Here is an 18593-nt window from a genome sequence, read left to right on the forward strand (position 1 = left end):
AAGGGAAACAATAAAAGTGAAATATTCCTGTAAATTTCGGACCTGGGTGGTGTCTACAGTATGCCTGTAAAGTGGTGCATGTTTCCCGTGTTTATAACAGTTCGAGAGCAAAATTACATTTCTAAAAGAAAAAAAGTAATTTAAAAGTAATTGTGGCTATAATGAATTGTCAATCCCGGCAAAACACATAAAAGTCATTGAAAAAAAAAAAAAAAAAATTTTTTTTAAAGAAATGTGTGGGGGTCCCCCCAAATAATGAATATTAAGGGGAACCCGCGCCAAAATTTAAATAAATGGCATGGGGGTCCCCCTAAAAATCCATACCAGACCCTTATCCGAGCCCGCAACCTGGCAGGCCACAGGAAAAGAGTGGGGGGCGAGAGAGCGCCCCCTCCTCCCAACCATACCAGGCTGCATGCCCTCAACATGGGGAGGGTGCTTTGGGGTCACCTCAGGTCTGCGGGTGGGGGGCTTATTGGAAACTGGAAGCCCCCTTTAACAAGGGGACCCCCAGATCCCAGCCTCCCCCCGTGTGAAATGGTAACTGGTACTGGTCCACCAACCTAATCCATCATATGCCCATTTATTCTGCCATAATGCCCAGGTCTCGATATGAAATGATTATGCTCTTGCTTCATTTCAGCGTCAACGCCAAGTGCCCTCCTCAAAATCATCAAAATTATGATACATTATACAAAATTCTTTTTCTTTTCCCAATGATTTTCAGACCTCTGTGTCCCTGATCAACATATATGTGAGGATGAGCCCCTGGTTATCTGTATGCGTTTCGCATATATGAAGGAAGAGATTCTCAGGTTCATCCCCCTGAGTGGGCCTAACCGGCCTACATGTGCACAGCTGCAAAAATTGTATGGGACCTGGCATACCCACTGCTGAACAAAGGTTATCACATATTGTACACCTGGATAAATATTACACCAGCTTTCCCCTTTTCAAACAACTATATTTTGCTAAAACCCTGGCCTACAGAACCTCCAGAAAGAACAGGAAGGGCTTACCACAATCTCTAGTGAACAAAAACCTGTGAAGGGGGTAAAGAGCAAATTTGAGATGCAACAAAGTGCTGGCCTTGAGGTGGAGGGATAACAGAAATGTGCACATGATGTACACCATCCATGAAGACACTACAGTTGAGGTTCAAAGAAGATAAGGCTCCATTGAAAAGCCAACAAATGTCCAAGATTACAATCTCTACATGGGGGGGGGTGGATTTCAATGATCAAATGCTTCAGCCCTATATAGCAATAAGGAGGTCCCATTTCTGGTACAAGAAAGTAGCAATTTATCTCATCCATTTGGCCATTTATAACATATACATAATATATACCATATCCACGGAAAGCCCCACCACCTTCCTAAAACTCATTGAAGAAGTTGTCATGTCCCTCACCTATCAACAAATATCCCCCCAGAAAAAATTTGCTCTGATGCTATTAGCCAACTTCATGAGCGCCACTTCCCAGACAACATTCCACCATCTGAAGCAGCCCAAAGACGCCAAAAAAGATGTGTATGCAACAAAAGAGGATTTCAAAAAGATACCATCTACCATTGTCCCCAGTGCCCCTCCCAATCCAGCCTTTGCATTGATGAATGCTTCTGACTTTATCACACATCCCTAAAATATTAGCCCATATTTTTTATAATTTCCCCATTTTCATCATCTGTGTTGACCATTTTCCATGCTTCCTCAAATAACCATGCCACTGCCTTCCACATGAACTGACCCTGGCCTGTTTTTCGACTATGCCTCTGCCTACCATTTGGACTGCTTTCATGTGAACTGACCTTGGCCTGTTTTATCGACTATGCTTTTGCCTACCGCTTAGACTGTTCTGTTGCCCCGCTACTGTAGTACACAGGGGTCTCACATATGTGAGGGGCTTCAGAATTGTTTTTCTGGGTGGAGAAAACAATTATTTTTGTCTTCTCCGGGTTTCATAATTTCTGGATTAGAGGCTGAAGTATGGAGGCTTCAAAGAAATTTGGGTGGAAGAAGCCTCTACCCCTGTGCCCCTATGCCCAGGTCTTACCTGAATGAGGCCCTCAACCTGCTACTGACTTACTGCCATCATGCCTCTGCCTTCTGCAGGAACTGACCACACATTTGCCTGCTACCTGGACTATGGAAATAATTAGCTGTAGCAAGAGGCAGTATGTTTATAAAGAGCAGGAGAGTGATACAATAATGAGTGTCTGCATGTAACAGTGTACTAGGATCAATATTATGGCTGTGCTGGCTGTCTCTGCCTGGACAATTCCCATGGACAAATGCTTTGGCTGTGCTGACAATATCCTTGTGCTGACTATAAACAATATTCCTGCCTGCTGCCTGGATAATTACTATTGTTGTTGCTAAGCATATCCCTGTGGCAGGGCTGGCTTAGCCCTTCCTCCTGTGGGCTGGCCGCTCAGCTGTCGGCTAATTGCCAGCTCTCTTCTCTTTCCACAGTTACCAGCTGTTCCCGATGATGCTCGTTTGACCTGTCTATTTAAAGTCTTCCAGCTCATTTCTCCATTGCCTTCACGTTGGTCACATCACAAGGAACCATCGCCTGCTGTTTGATTCAAGACTGGCTTGCTGACATCCCTCCTGGCTTCTTATCCTGCTTGCAGTTGCTCTACTTGGATCCCTGTCTTCAGGCTTGACTGATTACCCGGTCTGGTTAACGAACTTTGGACTGGCTGACTACCCGATCTGGCTACTGGACTCTGGCTATGCTTGACTATGCCTTTTCTTTTTACCTTTTTATTTTTATTAATAAACAAGTGTGATTTGATTGTACTTCTGTCTCAGTCTAATTCATGGTTCCTGACACCCTGCCTGCTGCCTGGACCAATTCTTTCCTCTGTGGACACTACTAAAACCACAGGTAATACTTTTTTTTTTACCCTTTCCTCAATAGAATTTATTTTGGAGTGTACATGCTATGTGTTAGAAATATGGAAAATGATAGGCTGTCAGGAAATTATATGTGTAATGTATTCTTCTAGAACGTCTGACAGTGCTACTTGGATGTTGGGCCTCTGTAAGTGGCCAGACTGTGTAAAAATTGAACACATGTGGTATCACCATACTTAGGAGGAGTAGCAGAATGTATGTTGGGGTGTCATTATTACTATGCACATGTTATGTGTTGGAAATATCTTATAAATTGACAACTTTGTGTAAAAAAAAATTCATTTTCTTTCCACATTTTCCAAAAACTTCTGGAAAAAAAATGACATGTTAAAAAGACTCATTATGCCTCATAGATTATATGTTGGGGTGTTTGCTTTCAATATTTGGGTTATTTTTGGGGTTTTTCTATTGTCATGATGCTCCAGGGCCTTCAAAAGTGTGATAGGCTGTCATGACATTAGATGTGTATTTGTCAATGATTTGCACCATAGCTTTCAGACTCTATAATGCCACGTACACACGGGTGGACTGTATGGCGTACTTAGTCCGTCGAAACACATTTCAGCGGACAATCCGCTCGTGTGTGGGCTTCAGCGGACTTTTTCAGCGTGCAGTCCGGCGTACTAAGAATTTCGGATTTTTCGAAATTCTGTCCGTCGTACTTTGGTTTCAGCGGACAATCCGCTCGTCAGTACGCTAGTTCGACGGACTAAGAATGGCGCATGCCCAGAAAGGATTTACATGGTGGAAGGGTGCTTTGCTGTGTCTTGGACTTCCTATTTCTAGTCCCGTCGTACGTGCTGTACACGTCATCGCGCAAGCTTTTGACGGACTGTTTGTGCATCCATGTGTGGTCAAGTCCGTTCAGTCGAAAGTACGATGGACTGTCCGTCGGATTGTATGACGAACTAAGTACGCCATACAGTCCGCCCGTGTGTACGCGGCATAAGTTTTGCAAAGACGAAATAATATACACTGATTTGGGTTATTTTTAACATAGGTAGTTAGCAGTAAAAATTTGACTGAATTTATGAAGGAGAATTAGTAATTTGTAAAATTTTATCAAAATATAAACAGTCCTGTGAGCCTCCACTAAAAAAAAAATGCCTAGTTACTACAAATCAGCTGCAAGCGTTAAACATGTCTCATACAATCATGCAAATGCTGGCTAATAAAATATATACACTGGGCTTCTAGTATACTCAAATAGACTGCACACTATATAAACGTGATAACCAAGTGCAAACAACTAAGTGTGAAAGCTGTACAGTGGTATAAATCAGTCTCTATTCACTATAAAAAAAAAGTGACAATAGTGTAGCAATATACATATGATTACATAAATGAGTAATTAAAGTGCATCTGTGCATACAAATGGTAAACAATTATACCCCTTCTGACTGTGTCAAACGGATCATGTTTTAAGTGAGCAATGATTCCACTGCTAAATTAATCATACATTAATCACACACTGGCTTACTAAATCCTTCTTGTCCTCCTCATCCTCTATTGCCCAAGCTGACACTAGTGCGCAGTTTGCCGTAGCTCTCAGAGCAGGTTATTTTGCCTCCTTGTCCAGAGAACACAGTATCAGCCACTTGCTTCTTGAGGATGCACAGAAATTACTTGTTTTTGATGTTGGTTTTGAGGTAGAGGAAGGGAGTAACATGACCCTTTAGAGAAGGGAGAACCCCAGCTGCACCATATTGCCAATTGACTTACCAATTGGATTCCAATATTGGCTCCAGTGATGAAGAGGTCCCTAATGTGACTTGGGTGCTGGATAGAGCAGAGTAGGAAACATAGGGTGAGGCACAAACCCTAACAAGGCAGAATGTCCTTCAGAGGTAGCCATCATAGAAGAGTAGAGAGTAGTCACCCTATTCCATCAGATTGTGGAGCTGTTATCTCCTGCCCCCCTTCACACAGCTCAGCTTTTTTTAGCACATGTGCAGCTGATCCCACTGTTGCAATTTGCAATCTCTACCACAAGCAGATCAAGCACGGCAAAAACAATAGCCATTTGGGCACCACAAGCTTGACAAGGCATTTAACCTTCCACCACCCAGCCCATTGGCAAAAGCACCTGAAAGTCACACACAAGGGACACAATTCTTCTCCTCCTCACTACTCGCCTTTCATGTCTAGCCCCCCTGCTAAATCTCATGACCTCTCAGCATCCTCCACTGACAGGGATGATGGTATAGCAAAGGGTGTCACAGGTTTTTGCAACATGTCTGCCAGCACCAAACAACCAGCTGTAGAGTATAGCAGGCAAATGTCTCTGCCCCAGCTGGTGTATTGAAAAAAAATATATACTCCCTGCCACCCAGTCTATAAAATGGGGACTTTTGATTTTCAAGTTTGGATCCTATAGACTCTATTAAGGGTTCACATTTCGGAGCCAAACTTTCGCAATGTTTGAGAATTCTGTCACTAATTGACCTGGGGGTAATTAGGCCCATCTCTAATTACCATTCCATTTCATCACTAGATTACCATTCATTCCATTTCATCACTAGATTTCTCTTTTATATTTCCCTATATTTCTTCAAACGTTTTAACATTTGTTTCATCTTTTTTTGCTTTTGTCATTTTATTATTGGAGCTTAATGTATTAACTCTCATCACAAACACCTGTTTCTTTTACTTCTCCATGGCCAATGATGTTCATATAAATCTCAGTTCTGCTCATCTTCCCCAGTCCCCACATCTGTGACCAAGCTCAAGCGTCAAAGGGAAGGCCAGAGCAACACTAGCTGAGGACATTCACAGCTACTGTAATTCCACTTCTAAAGCAACCTGGTTGCTTTGAGTGGTGTCTTTGAACTATCAAATTGTTGTTAATAGATATTTGTCCTTAAAAGGATATTTGGTTGTAAAATTTGTGTGCACAAGCAGAACACATAGGAAAATATACCCAAGCACTGTAATTCAAAGAATGTAGGCACTTCAGCCCTGGGAGGTTTTACCCCCTTCCTGACCAGAGCACTTTTTACAATTTGACACTGCTCTGCTTTACCTGGTAATTGTGCAGTCATGCAATGCTGTACCAAAATTAAATTTGCATACTTTTTTTTCCCACAAATAGAGCTTTCTTTTGGTGGTACTTGATCACCTCTATTTTTTGCAATATAAACGAAAAAATACCAAACATTTTGAAAAAAAAATTGATATTTTCCACTTTTTGCTATAAAAAAAGCATTCAGCCACATGCCTTGGGTAAAAAAAAATAATCATATATTTATTTGTTTGCACAAAAGTGTCTACAAACCTAGGGTCCATTTTCTGGAATTTTACGCAGATTTTAGTTTATGACTGCCTATCTCATTTCATGAGATGCAAAAATTACAGGGCAGTACAACCCCAACCCCCTAAATGACCTCATTTTGGAAAGTAGACATCCCAAGGAATTTGCTGAGAGGCTTGTTGAGCACATTTCATTTATTTTATTTTTTTGTCACAATTGATTGAAAAATGACAAAAAATAAATAACAATTAGTACACAAAGTTTTCACTGAAATTATACATTACTCAAACATGCCATGGGTAAATGTTAACCACTTCAATACCAGGCATTTAAACACCTTCCTGTCCAGACCAATTTTGAGCTTTCAGCGCTTTCGCACTTTAAATGACAATTGCGCGGTCATGCTACACTGTACCCAAATGAAATTTTTATCATTTTTTTCCTACAAATAGAGCTTTCTTTTGATGGTATTTGATCACCTCTATGGTTTTTATTTTTTGCGCTACATATATAAAAATACCTAAAATTTTGAAAAAAAAAAAGTTTTTTTTGTTTCAGTTTCAAAACTTTGTAAATAAGTACGTTTTCTCCTTCACTGATGGGCACTGATGGGGCGACACTGATGGGCACTGATAAGGCGGCACTGATGGGCACCAATGATGTGGCACCAATGAAGTGGCACTGATGAGGTGGCATTGATGGACACTGATAGGCGGCACTGATAGGCGGCACTGATGGGCGACACGGATGGGTGACACGGATGAACACTGACAGGTGGCACAAATTGGCACTGATAGCTGGCACGGATTGGCATGGATGGGCGGCACAGATGGGCATGGATAGGCGGCACATATGGGCATGGATAGGCGGCACAGATGGGCATGGGTGGGCACTGATAGGCGACACAGGTGGGCACTGATAGGCGGCACAGGTGGGCACTGATAGGTGGCACAGGTGGCACTCATAGGCGGCATTGGTGTTATACTGTACTAATGGATGCCAATCAGTGCCAAACAATAATGCATGCCAATCAGTGATGCCCATTATGGGCACTGATTGGCATCCATTGTGCTGACTGGCATCCCTGGTGGTCTAGGGAGGATTACCTTTTGCTGGGCATCCCTGGTGGTCTAGTGGCATCCCTGGTGGTCCAGTGTGGGCATCCTCAGGGGGGCTGTGCTGATAATCGATCAGCACAGACCCCCCCTGTCAGAGGAGCAGCCGATCGGCTCTCCTCTACTCGCGTCTGACAGACGCGAGTGAGAAAAAGCCGATCACCGGCTCTTCCTATTTACACTGTGATCAGCCGTGATTGGACACGGCTGATCACGTGGTAAAGAGTCTCCGTCGGAGACTCTTTACCGAGATCGTAGTTGCCGGGTGTCAGACTGAGGGGGCGCGCAGCGGCTCATAATCCTTATCACGTCATATGACGTCCGATCAGGATTATGCAACCACTTTGCCACTGTCAATTGCCTATAGGACGGGCGGCAAGTGGTTAAATTACATCCCCAAAATACATTATGCTGCTTCTCCTGAGTATGAGGATACCACATTTTTCAGAGGCCATGAAATACAAAGATAGCACAACCCCCCCCCCCCCCCCCCAAATGGCCCCATTTTGTAAAGTAGACACCCCAAGCTGTTTTCAGAGAGGTATGTCGAGTCCATGGAATATTTTATATTTTGCCACAAATTTCAGGAAAATTAAAATTTTTGACTTTGTGGCAGTCTAGCCACATACGTGACCAATCACCGCCTTCAGGCTTTCAAATGGCGTCAATTCTTGATTTCACTCCTCACTACCCATCACAGTTCCGGAAGCCATGAAATGCACAGATAGCACAAAACCCCCTTAAATGACCCCATTTTGAAAAGCAGACACCCCAAGCTATTTGCTGAGAGGCATGTTTTTTTGTAGATGTCGCTTTTTGTCACAAAGTTTTGGAATTTGAAAAAATAAAAAAAAATGTCCTTTTCTTTCTTTATTTTCCAAAAAAAAGAGAGCTGCAAAATACTCACCATGCCTCTTAGCAAATACCTTGGATTGACTACTTTCCAAATGGGGGGGTTTGTGCTATCTTGACATTTCAGGGCCTCCAAAACTGTGATAGGTAGCGAGGAGTGCAATCACCATTTTATGCCCTTAGAAGGCAGTGATTTGTTTTAAGGGTCCTGTATGCAGTTTGGCTCCCAAAAAGTCCTACACTTGTGGTATCCCTGTACTCAGGAGAAGCAGCAGAATGTATTTTGGGGTGTCATTTCATATATCCCCATGGCATGCTTGAGCAATATATCATTTATTGACAACTTTGTGAAAAAAATTATAATAATTATTGTAATTTTCCTGAAACTTGTGACAAAATATAAAATATTCCATGGACTCAACATGCCTATCAGCAAATATCTTTGGGTGTCTATTTTCCAAAAAGGGGTCATTTGTGGAGTTTTAAACTGTCCTGGCATTTTATGCACAACATTAGATGCTTATGCCACACATCACCCACTCTTCTAACCGCTTGAAGACAAAGAAGTCCTTTCTAACACTTTTTGTTTACATGACAACATTTTTTTTTTTGCTAGAAAATTACTCTGGACCCCCCAAACATTATATATATATATATATATATATATATATATATATATATATATATATATATATATATATATATATATATTTAAGGCAAAGGCCCTACAGATTAAAAACGGTGGATGTTGCAATTTTTTTGTTCACACAGTAATTACGCAGCGATTTCTCAAACGCAATTGTTTGGATTGTTTTTTCATTTTAATGCACTAAAACCCACTATATTGCCAAAATGTTTGGTAAAATATAAAATATGATCTTATGTACATAGATACCAAACACGGCATGCTTTAAAATTGTGCACGACTGTGCAGCGGCGACAAACTACATACATTTTTAAAAGCCTTTACAGGTTACCACTTTACTTTTTTTAGATTTACAGAGGAAGTCTACTGCTAAAATTACTACCCTTGATCTGACGTTTGCGGTGATACCTCACATGCATGGTGCAATTGCTGTTTACATATAACAAGAGACCGACGATTGTATTCGCCTTTGTGCACGAGTAGGGGGGGACGGGGTGCTTTTTTTATTATTATTTGTTTAGCTTTTTCATTTAATTTTTACACTGTTCCTTTCATTTTTTTGATAATTTTTATTGTTATTACAGAGAATATAAATATCCCCTACGATAGCAATAGTTAGAGACAGGTACTCTTTAAAAAAAAATGTGGACTATTAGACGCTAGATCTCTCCTCTGCCCTCAAAGAATCTGACCACACCAAGATTGGTGTGATAAGATGCTTTCCCAATTTCCCAATTGCGCTGTTTATATCCGGCAAAACCGAAGTCATGAAATGCTCGTAGCTTCTGGTTTCTTAGGAAATAGAGATGTTTGGAGACATTCTGGTCTTCGATCAGATCTATGGTCAGCTGGCGGAACCACCGGCTGCATTATCAGGTTCCCCCGGTGGGACAGGAGAGCCAGAGAAAACCATGGAAGATGGCGGGGGAGTGGGGGGGGGGGGCATTCCCTTCCACTACTTGTAAAAGCAGTCTAGTGGATAATTAGCCGCTAGGATTGCTTTTACATGAAATCCGACTGCTGGTTGAAAAGAATGATACCAATATAATACCTAAACCTGCAGGTATAACCAGAATGATGCCAGTATAACCACTCAAAGTTCAGCAACTTACCAGTACGTTCCTGGTCCTTGTTGGGCATATATTGTAATGTTCTTTTTTTCATGCAGCCTGTGGGCTGAACAAAAAAAGAGATTGATCAGTGGGTATGCCCACCAATAGAATACTGCCCTGCATTCTCCTACTACCAAAGATGGGCATACATGCATAATTTTTTTTTTTTTTTACTGTGGTGGGGAAATCACCTCCTACATTGCTGGAGTCGCTGATTTACGTATCGTGAGAGCAAACGCTGTTGCTGTCAAGATAAATAAATCAGTTCTGCAGCTGAATAGTGTACCTGAAAAGCCAACAATGTTAACAATAAAACATTAACTCAATAAAACTACAACAATTTGTGCCAAAAAATGTAAAACATATATGCATTGGAGTCACTGAATTACCTATCGTGAGAGCAAACGCTGTTGCTGTCAAGATAGATAAATCAGTGCTGCAGCTGAATGGCATTCATGAAAAGAAAATAATGGTTAACAATAAAACACAGTAAACAGTACAGTGGAAAATAATTACATACCTGAAAGGCAAACATGATAAAACATAGTAACAATAAAACATTGGAGTTAAGCATAAAATACAGTAAAAAAGAGCAGAACAATAATAGAGTGAGAACAATAGCGAGAGAATAGAGAGAGAGAACAATAAAATGACAATTATTTTTGGCTTTTTTATTTTACATTTTTTTTACACTTTTATTTTTAACTGTAACTGTTCCAGGTTTGGGTTTCTCAAAATGCGCTGGCATCTTTGGAGACCCTGTGAAGATGTCCTCTTGTCTGTGCAGTGCTGTATCCTATGCTAATACTCCACTAGTGTGAGATAGCATTCAAAACATTCAATGCAAAGACTAGGTTGGCCAGGACAGGAGGAACAATAATAGTGGGTGTCTCGCTTATATCAGCATTTTCTACAGACACAACATTTTCTTTGGGGTGATCGTTGAGTAGGGGTACCAGGGAAGACATATGGAAAATGCCTCTCAGGCAGCTGGCTCACTGCATTTGCATTGCGAAGGTGGGCACAGCACCGTCTGGAAACAGAAGGGCTGTGACGATCTCTTCCTGGAATTTGAGGAAAGATCCAGTTCATCTGTATAGCACATATGCGTTCAGCAGAGACACAGTTTCCCCAAATCCATCGTTAATCTTGCCGTCCGCCACATCCAAAAAAAGAAAGCTCCCGCTGTCAAGGGTTGGTGCAAGGATTTTTGACACCCTAGGTGAAACCTAATTTTGCTGTACCCCCATTGGCATGGAGTTTTGCGTGGCACCTCTCCACCTATTTCTTCAGCTATGGTCTGCAGGCCCGCACCTGCACTCCTGGACCCAGCTTGAAGACAAATAGTGGTGGCACCGGCTTGCTTCCTCACATCAGCTATGGTCAGCGGGTATATGGACAGGCTAGGGTACTATATAGACAGGGTAGGGTAGTATAGGGTTAGGGTGGGGTAGTATAAGGACAGGCTAGGGTAGTGTATGGACAGGCTAGGGTAGTGTATGGACAGGCTAGGGTCGTATACAGACAGGATAGGGTAGTGTATGGACAGGCTAGGGTCGTATACAGACAGGCTAGGGTAGTATATGGAAAGGCTAACTGTGTAACTGCCTGTCTGTATGAGCAGACAGATACACTAACAATTTGATTTGATCAAAGATTGTATGGCTCAGTGCAGTGGGAAACATTATTTATGGAAGTTTGAAGTCAGGGTGTCCAAGGTGAGGTGTCCTTCCACACACCAATAGACAAATAGTCATCAAATAAAAGCAGCCAGAAACTCCATACCATCAAGTGTATTTATTTTCAAGCCTTCATAGTGAGTGCAGTCAGCAGCAGACTAGTTTCAGCGATAAGCCTTGTTCACAGCACTGGGTAACTTATATTTCACATATTTAAAGCGGGAGTCCGCATTTTTTTTTTTAAAAAAAACAAGCAGCTACAAATACTGCAGCTGCTGACTTTTAAAATAAGGACACTTACCCGCCCAGCGCGCCCGCGATGTCGGCACCCGAAGCCGATCTCTCGATCTTCTCTCGGGTGCTGCCGCCGCCATCTTGGGTATGGGAATCAGGAAGTGGAGCCTTGGGGCTTCATTTCCCGGTTCCCTACTGCGCATGCGCGAGTCGCGCTGCGCAATAAGGATGGCCCCCGCTGTCTCTGGGATCCGTGTGTTTCCCAGCAGACAGCGGGGGACCTTCGGAAAGGGGCGTAGATTCTGCGGAAAGGGGCGTACCTTCTGCAGATATCTATGCCAGAAGTGGGTGCAGATACCTGTACTGTACAGGTATCTGCACCCCCCTCCCCCCTGAAAGGTGCCAATTGTGGCGCCGGAGGGGGGAGGGTTCCAATGAGCAGAAGCTCCACTTTAGGGTGGACCTCCGCTTTAGGTAAAATTATATATTTCTTACTGTTTATATTTATACCATTGTGTCCATTGTTCCCATATTTTATTGACTTTCTGGTAGTTGCCATTAGCTGAGGCATACATTGTGTCATAAGTAGCATGAGTTTGGATAGTCTGAAATACTTCCCCTACTGTTGGAGGTTCATGGTCTTTCCAGTGACGGATTAAAGTCAATCGGGCTGCTAGCAAAATATGAATAAGTATAATCCTCATGTGATGAGGAATGAGTTCTATCCCTAGGGAGCATAGAGCTAGTCCTGGTGATAGGGAAATATTTATCTTCAGCACTTGGTGGATAAGCGCTGGAATGCCTGACCAGAATGAGGAGAGGGAAGGGCATCTCCATAATATATGGATCAGAGAACCCTCTCTACCGCATCTCCTCCAGCATTCAGAAGATGAGAGGGGTGCAAATTTAGCTATGCATTGAGGTGTTAGGTACCATCTCAAGGCTAGTTTCTGGGTTAGTTCCCACAGGTTAGCACTTCTTGTAGCTGCATAGATGGTGGATTAGGGCTTTTTGCCAAACTGAAGTGTGGTAGCACTCCCAAAGTCTCTCTCCTGTTGTTTGAAAGAAGTCATTTTAATAAAGATGTCTTTTTGACCAAGTGTGGAGTAAAATAAAGAAATAACTTTTATCTTAGAGTTGGCCATGTTTAAAGAATTGGACTATTCTCCAAGGAAGTACTACAATTGTATTTTTGTTGTTACATAGGAAGTGTTTGATTTGGAGATACTTGTAATAGTCTTGGTTGGGGATTGCATATTTGATTTGTAATGCTAAAAACTATTTCATAGCTGGGCCTATAAGAAGGTCTTCTACTGTCTCTAATCCTTTAGATGGCCAAGACGTGATATTAAGGTTTGGTATAATATTAGAAAGGAAGTGGGATATTGGGAAGTGGGAGGTTTGCACTAATTGTATCTTTAGTTGGTAATTCTGAGATTTGTAGCCATGTTGCCAGTGTTGCTCTAATGTTAGGTGAGAGAGAATAATTGATGATTGCCCTGAACTTGAGAACTCTCTAATTCCGCCCACAGTGTGATGGTAGTGGAGGAGAACCATGATTTTAATTGGGTGAGAATTGCAGCTTTATGTAATCTCGTATTACTACATGACCCATTCCTCCTGTGTTTCTAGTAAGAATGAGTTTACAGAAACCGTATCTCACCTTCTTTCCCTTCCAAAGGTAACAATTAAATAGAGCTTGTACTTTTAGAAAGAAAGAGTTGGGGACTGGGATGGGCAAAGTTCTAAACAGGTATAAGAATTAACCACTTCAACCTCGGACCATTTGGCTGGCCAAAGACCAGAGAGTTTTTTGAGATTCGGCACTGCGTCGTTTTAACTGACAATTGTGTGGTTGTGCGACGTGGCTCCCAAACAAAATTTACGTTCTTTTTTCCCCACACAGAGCTTTCTTTTGGTGATATTTGATAACCTCTGTGGTTTTTATTTTTTGTGCTATATGCAAAAAAAGAGGGACAATTTTGAAAAAAAAAAACACAATTTGGTTTACTTTTTGCTATAATAAATATAACCCAAAAAATATACAAAAAAAACATAGTTTTCCTCAGTTTAGGCCAATACGTATTCTTCTACATATTCTTGGTAAAAAAAAAATCACAATAAGCGGCATTGATTGGTTTGCACAAAAGTTATAGCGTCTACAAAATAGGGGATAGTTTTATGGCATTTTTATTAATATTGTTTTTTTACTAGTAATGGTAGACATTTTTATCATGACTGTGACGTTATGGCGGACAGATCAGACACTTTTGCCGCTATTTTGGGACCATTCACATTTATACAGTGATCAGTGCGATTAAAAAGTCACTGATTACTGTGTAAATGTGACTGGGGTTAACCAGTAGGGGGCGCTGCAGGGATTAAGTGTGTCCTAGAGATTGATTCTAACTGTGGGGGTGTGGGCTATGTGTGAGACAACACTGATCACCGCTCCCGATCACAGGGAGCTGTGATCAGGGTCCTGTCACTAGGAATAATGGGCAAATGCTTGTTTACATCAGCATTTCCTCGTTCTTCCTCTCTGTGAGATGATTGTGGGCATCCCCGTGTCCTTGGGACCCACAATCACACTCACAGAGCTTGTGGCAGGGTCCTGCACATGCTGCCAGTGGTGCATGTGCAACCACATGGTGGCAAATTTAAAGGGACATACATGTACGCCCATTTGCCTGTCCATGGGAGGAAATGGGAGGTAGGTAGCTGTTACTAAATCCTTTGATTGGGTGGTAACAGCTACAGTATTCCCAAATATTTAATTCCTGTTTGCTTCCACATATAAGAAATGGAGATCAGTTTATTTTTAGTGGATTTAGTTATCCCTAGATCTAGTATAAGGAATTTAGAATCGTTGGTGCTATAATATGACATTTGATTGAATAAGATGAATGCATTGTGTATCGAAGCCAGGGATTATTCTACATCGGTTAACATCAAAAACCCAAAAGCCAGAGATGTTGGGGTGAGAATGAATATATATGGCTAATGGTTCCATCAATAGATTAAAGATGAGCAGGGAGAGGGGGTGACCTTGCAGCATACCATTCGTTTTAGGGAATGGGTTGGATAGTGCTCTAGAGGTGAGTACTTGCACAGATGGGGAGGTATAGAGTGCCATTATGGCTGAGTGGATAGAGCCTTTAAACCCAAAAGTATTCAATATGTGAGCTAAGTAGGTCCAATGGATTTGGTCAAACACCTTCTCTGCATCCAGAGCTAGAAGCAGAGAAGGTGATTTTTTTGGCTGACAATCTGTTGTTTGCCAATTTTTAGATTGGTCAGGTGGATGAGTTGGGGTAGGATATTGACTAGTCTCAAAGTTGTTATTCAATAGGGAAATTGGACAGAAATTTTGGGGGGATATGGGATCTTTCCCTGGCTTGGGTAATGTCATGAGTCTGCATCTCAAAGGGGAAGACCGAAGAGGCAGCTGCATCGTTATAGATTTGTTCCATATATGTGGATAGAATATGTTTAAATGTTTTATAATACTCTCCTGTGAAGCCGCCTGGCCCAGGGGATTTTTTTTTTAGGTAGCGATTCTATAAATCTAGATATTTCAGGTATTGTAAAGGGTGAGTTGAGGAGTTGTAGATTTGAGGGGGTTAGTTTGGGGATTTTTAGTTTGTGAAGAAAATTGTTGATAATTTCTGGGGTAGGTTGTGGGGTATCAGCACCTGATTTTAAATTATACAAGGATCCACAGTAGCTGCTAAAAGCATTAGCCACTGCTTGTGGATGGTACACTTTATTAGCATGATTGGTATGGTGCCTTCCAGGAGTTCTGATTGGATGATACTTGTGAGAGGTGTGGCCAACCAATGTGGATTCACACCATCCTGAGGTCATTCAGGAGATTCTTTTCTATGTCCATGCGCAAGGCTAAGTTGTGCGACTCTGCTTGTCAGGGGGGAGCGTAGAGATGGGAAGGGAGTCCTGTGACATCACAACTCCACCTCCTGAGCTCTGGCATTGAGACCTGCCCACCAATATCTGATATTGGCAGGGCTCAAACAGTCAGAGGAAAATAAATTTAAGATAAAAATACATAGATTGAATTGGGCACAATACTATGGTACCTTTGTTTTATATTATTTTATATTAAATGCCCTGCCGGTTTAAAACCACTTTAAGTTCTCTTTCTATAGTTATAAATAAAAAAATCCTTCTGTGTCTGGAAATCAACACAGAACAGGATTAAACTCAAACACCAGTAACAACCCCAGTCCTGATGAAGTAGATTCATTTTGAGACCTTTACCTAAATCCAATAGATTTAAGCAGTATTAAACCAGAAACCTAAACATGTAATAATTGAAACTTTCCAAACATTATATGTGGTGTCTGCATTCGTTTTCTTTTCTTAGGAATTTTTTTCTCTACTTCCACCTGGTCATCTGGCCTGTAACACACCTGCGATGAGTGCGCACAGGGGGCACCTCTGGAAAACAGCATTGCCACTCTAGGGGGAAGGGAGTGTTATTTGGAGTCACAGATTGAATTACAAGCCAAACTCCAGCTCACACTTTAGTCACACAATTACAGCTAGCATTTTTTCTTTCTTTTGGGATAAAGGTTTTATTTAAATAAATAAAAGCTGATCATTGTAAGTAGCCCTTCTAGTGTTACATGGTTTGATTAATCTCTGTAACTGATACATTCTGCTGGACAACGTGTTCTTTTCAAAAACATCAGACCTACCAGCTGGATCTCCAGGTGAAAATAGTGCAGCTGCAACATAATACATGTTTGAGTTTTCCCTTTTCTACCTCAAGGATTCAAAATATTCCCATTAATCACATAAATCCTTCTGTATCCCCTCCAGCAGCCTTATTACAAACACAAGCTGCACACCATGCAAGCTTTACAAAAGGTGTATACCTCATTTGAAGGGGTTATCAGAAATGGCCCTCCCAAACGGGATATTGCTTTAAACCTGTAGGTAAATAAAAGTACCAGAAGCCTCCCAAATGCTGCGTACACGCGATCACATTTTCCGACAGCAAAACCGTGGATTTTTTCAAAAGGATGTTGGCTCAAACTTGTCTTGCATACACACGTTCATACAAATGCTGGCAAAAATTCCAAACATGAGAATGCAGTGGCGTACAACACATACAACGGGACTATAAAAAGGAAATAGCCTGTGTGCTACCCTTTGGGCTCCTGCTAATCTCGTGCTTATCTCGTGTTAGTAGAAGTTTTGTGAGAGACGATTTGCGCTTTTCAGCCTTGTGCTTTTCAGTTTGTTTCTGCTTTTCTGTTTATGCTTGTGGGTTCGTATCTGTTCTTCAGTGCGTGTTGTCAGTTCGTTCCTGTCTTTAAGTGTGTTCTATTTATAGTTCTCTTCAGTTTTTCTTGTCCGCTCGTTTCTGATTTTCAGATCATTCTTCTCAGGTCCTTTCTGATTTTCAGTGCATTTTGTTAGGTCGTTCTGACCAAATGACCGTTTTCTAGCCATGTTGTGGTTACGTACTCATCGTAGAATTCATGCTGTTGTTGGGCTTGGTGTTGGAGTTTTTTGCTTTGACCCAAGTCCAGTCCATGAACAGGAGGAGGAGGAGTTCATGGACCAAGGACACCTGAATGCGGCAAGCCATCACTCCTGAGCAGAGGCTCGTCACCAACTTGCGGTACTTGGCAACAAGGAGAAGTCTCCAGGATATTAAGTTCACAACTGGAATCTCCCCCAGGCTCTGGGATTCATTATTCCAGAGACCTGTTCTGCCATCATTCAGGTCCTGCAGAAGGACTATATTAAAGTAAGCTTTATCTTTTAACATCACATTCTATGTATTTAATGTTTGCTAATGTATTGTATTTAATTCATCATTCCATAATTACCACAATTGTAAGATGCTGTGAATGTCCCCTTTGTGCTGTAAGCTTTTAATGCTCCTTTTTTGTCCTTCATGCATATTTGCCTTCACTAACCTCCTAATTAACCTTCACTAACCCCAGCATGCTATCCTGGGCCCATACACACCTAGCGTAGTCAATTAATAATGTATTTTGTCAGCTCCATTGTAGTGCTTACCCTAAACACCCCCTAAAATGTGTCCAAAGGTTTTTTTTTTTGTCCTTAAATTCATGCAGAGTGCTTTTTTTTTGGTGTCCAAAATTCATTTGGAACCCTCCCTCCCCCCAACTGCTAAGTCAACTGATACCAATACTCTACCTGCTGACTTTGCTAAACCCATATACACTATACCTACCTATTTTGTGGTCAGATTTATGGATGAATTCACTAAAGCAAGTAGTGCAAGGGCCTGCCTTTATACTTTCAAATGGCACTGTTAAAGTTTTGTTCTCCTATTATCATGATAGGTAATTGCAGAATGTCCCACCCCCCAACTTGGGGTCATACTATTATAAATATAAGGGGTATAGTAGTATTGTGGTCTTGGCAGTGGTGTCAGTGACGTATGAATTCCTCTATGCGGACATGGGGAAGAATGGCCGGATGTCGGATGGTAGAATCATCGCCCAGATGGAGTTTTACAGACGGCTCCAGAATAGCAGCTTGGGCTTGCCACCTCCAGAAGACAATGTGGTGGGACTCCCATTCGTCTTCATAGCAGATGAACAATTTGTGCTCTGGGACCATCTTATGCAGCCATTCCCTATGAGGACCCTCACCCCGAACCAGAGGGTTTTTAAATGCAGCTATGTGGCCTCAGTTGTGATCTGGAATACTTCGAGGGTAGGGGGGCCATTGATATGCCAGATAATGTATAACATCTTTAAATAAATTAGTTGTTAAAA

Source organism: Lithobates pipiens, unplaced genomic scaffold, assembly GCF_037356315.1.
Source record: "Lithobates pipiens isolate NorthernLeopardFrog02 unplaced genomic scaffold, aLitPip1_a1.2 Scaffold_19, whole genome shotgun sequence".
Lineage (NCBI taxonomy): Eukaryota > Metazoa > Chordata > Amphibia > Anura > Ranidae > Lithobates > Lithobates pipiens.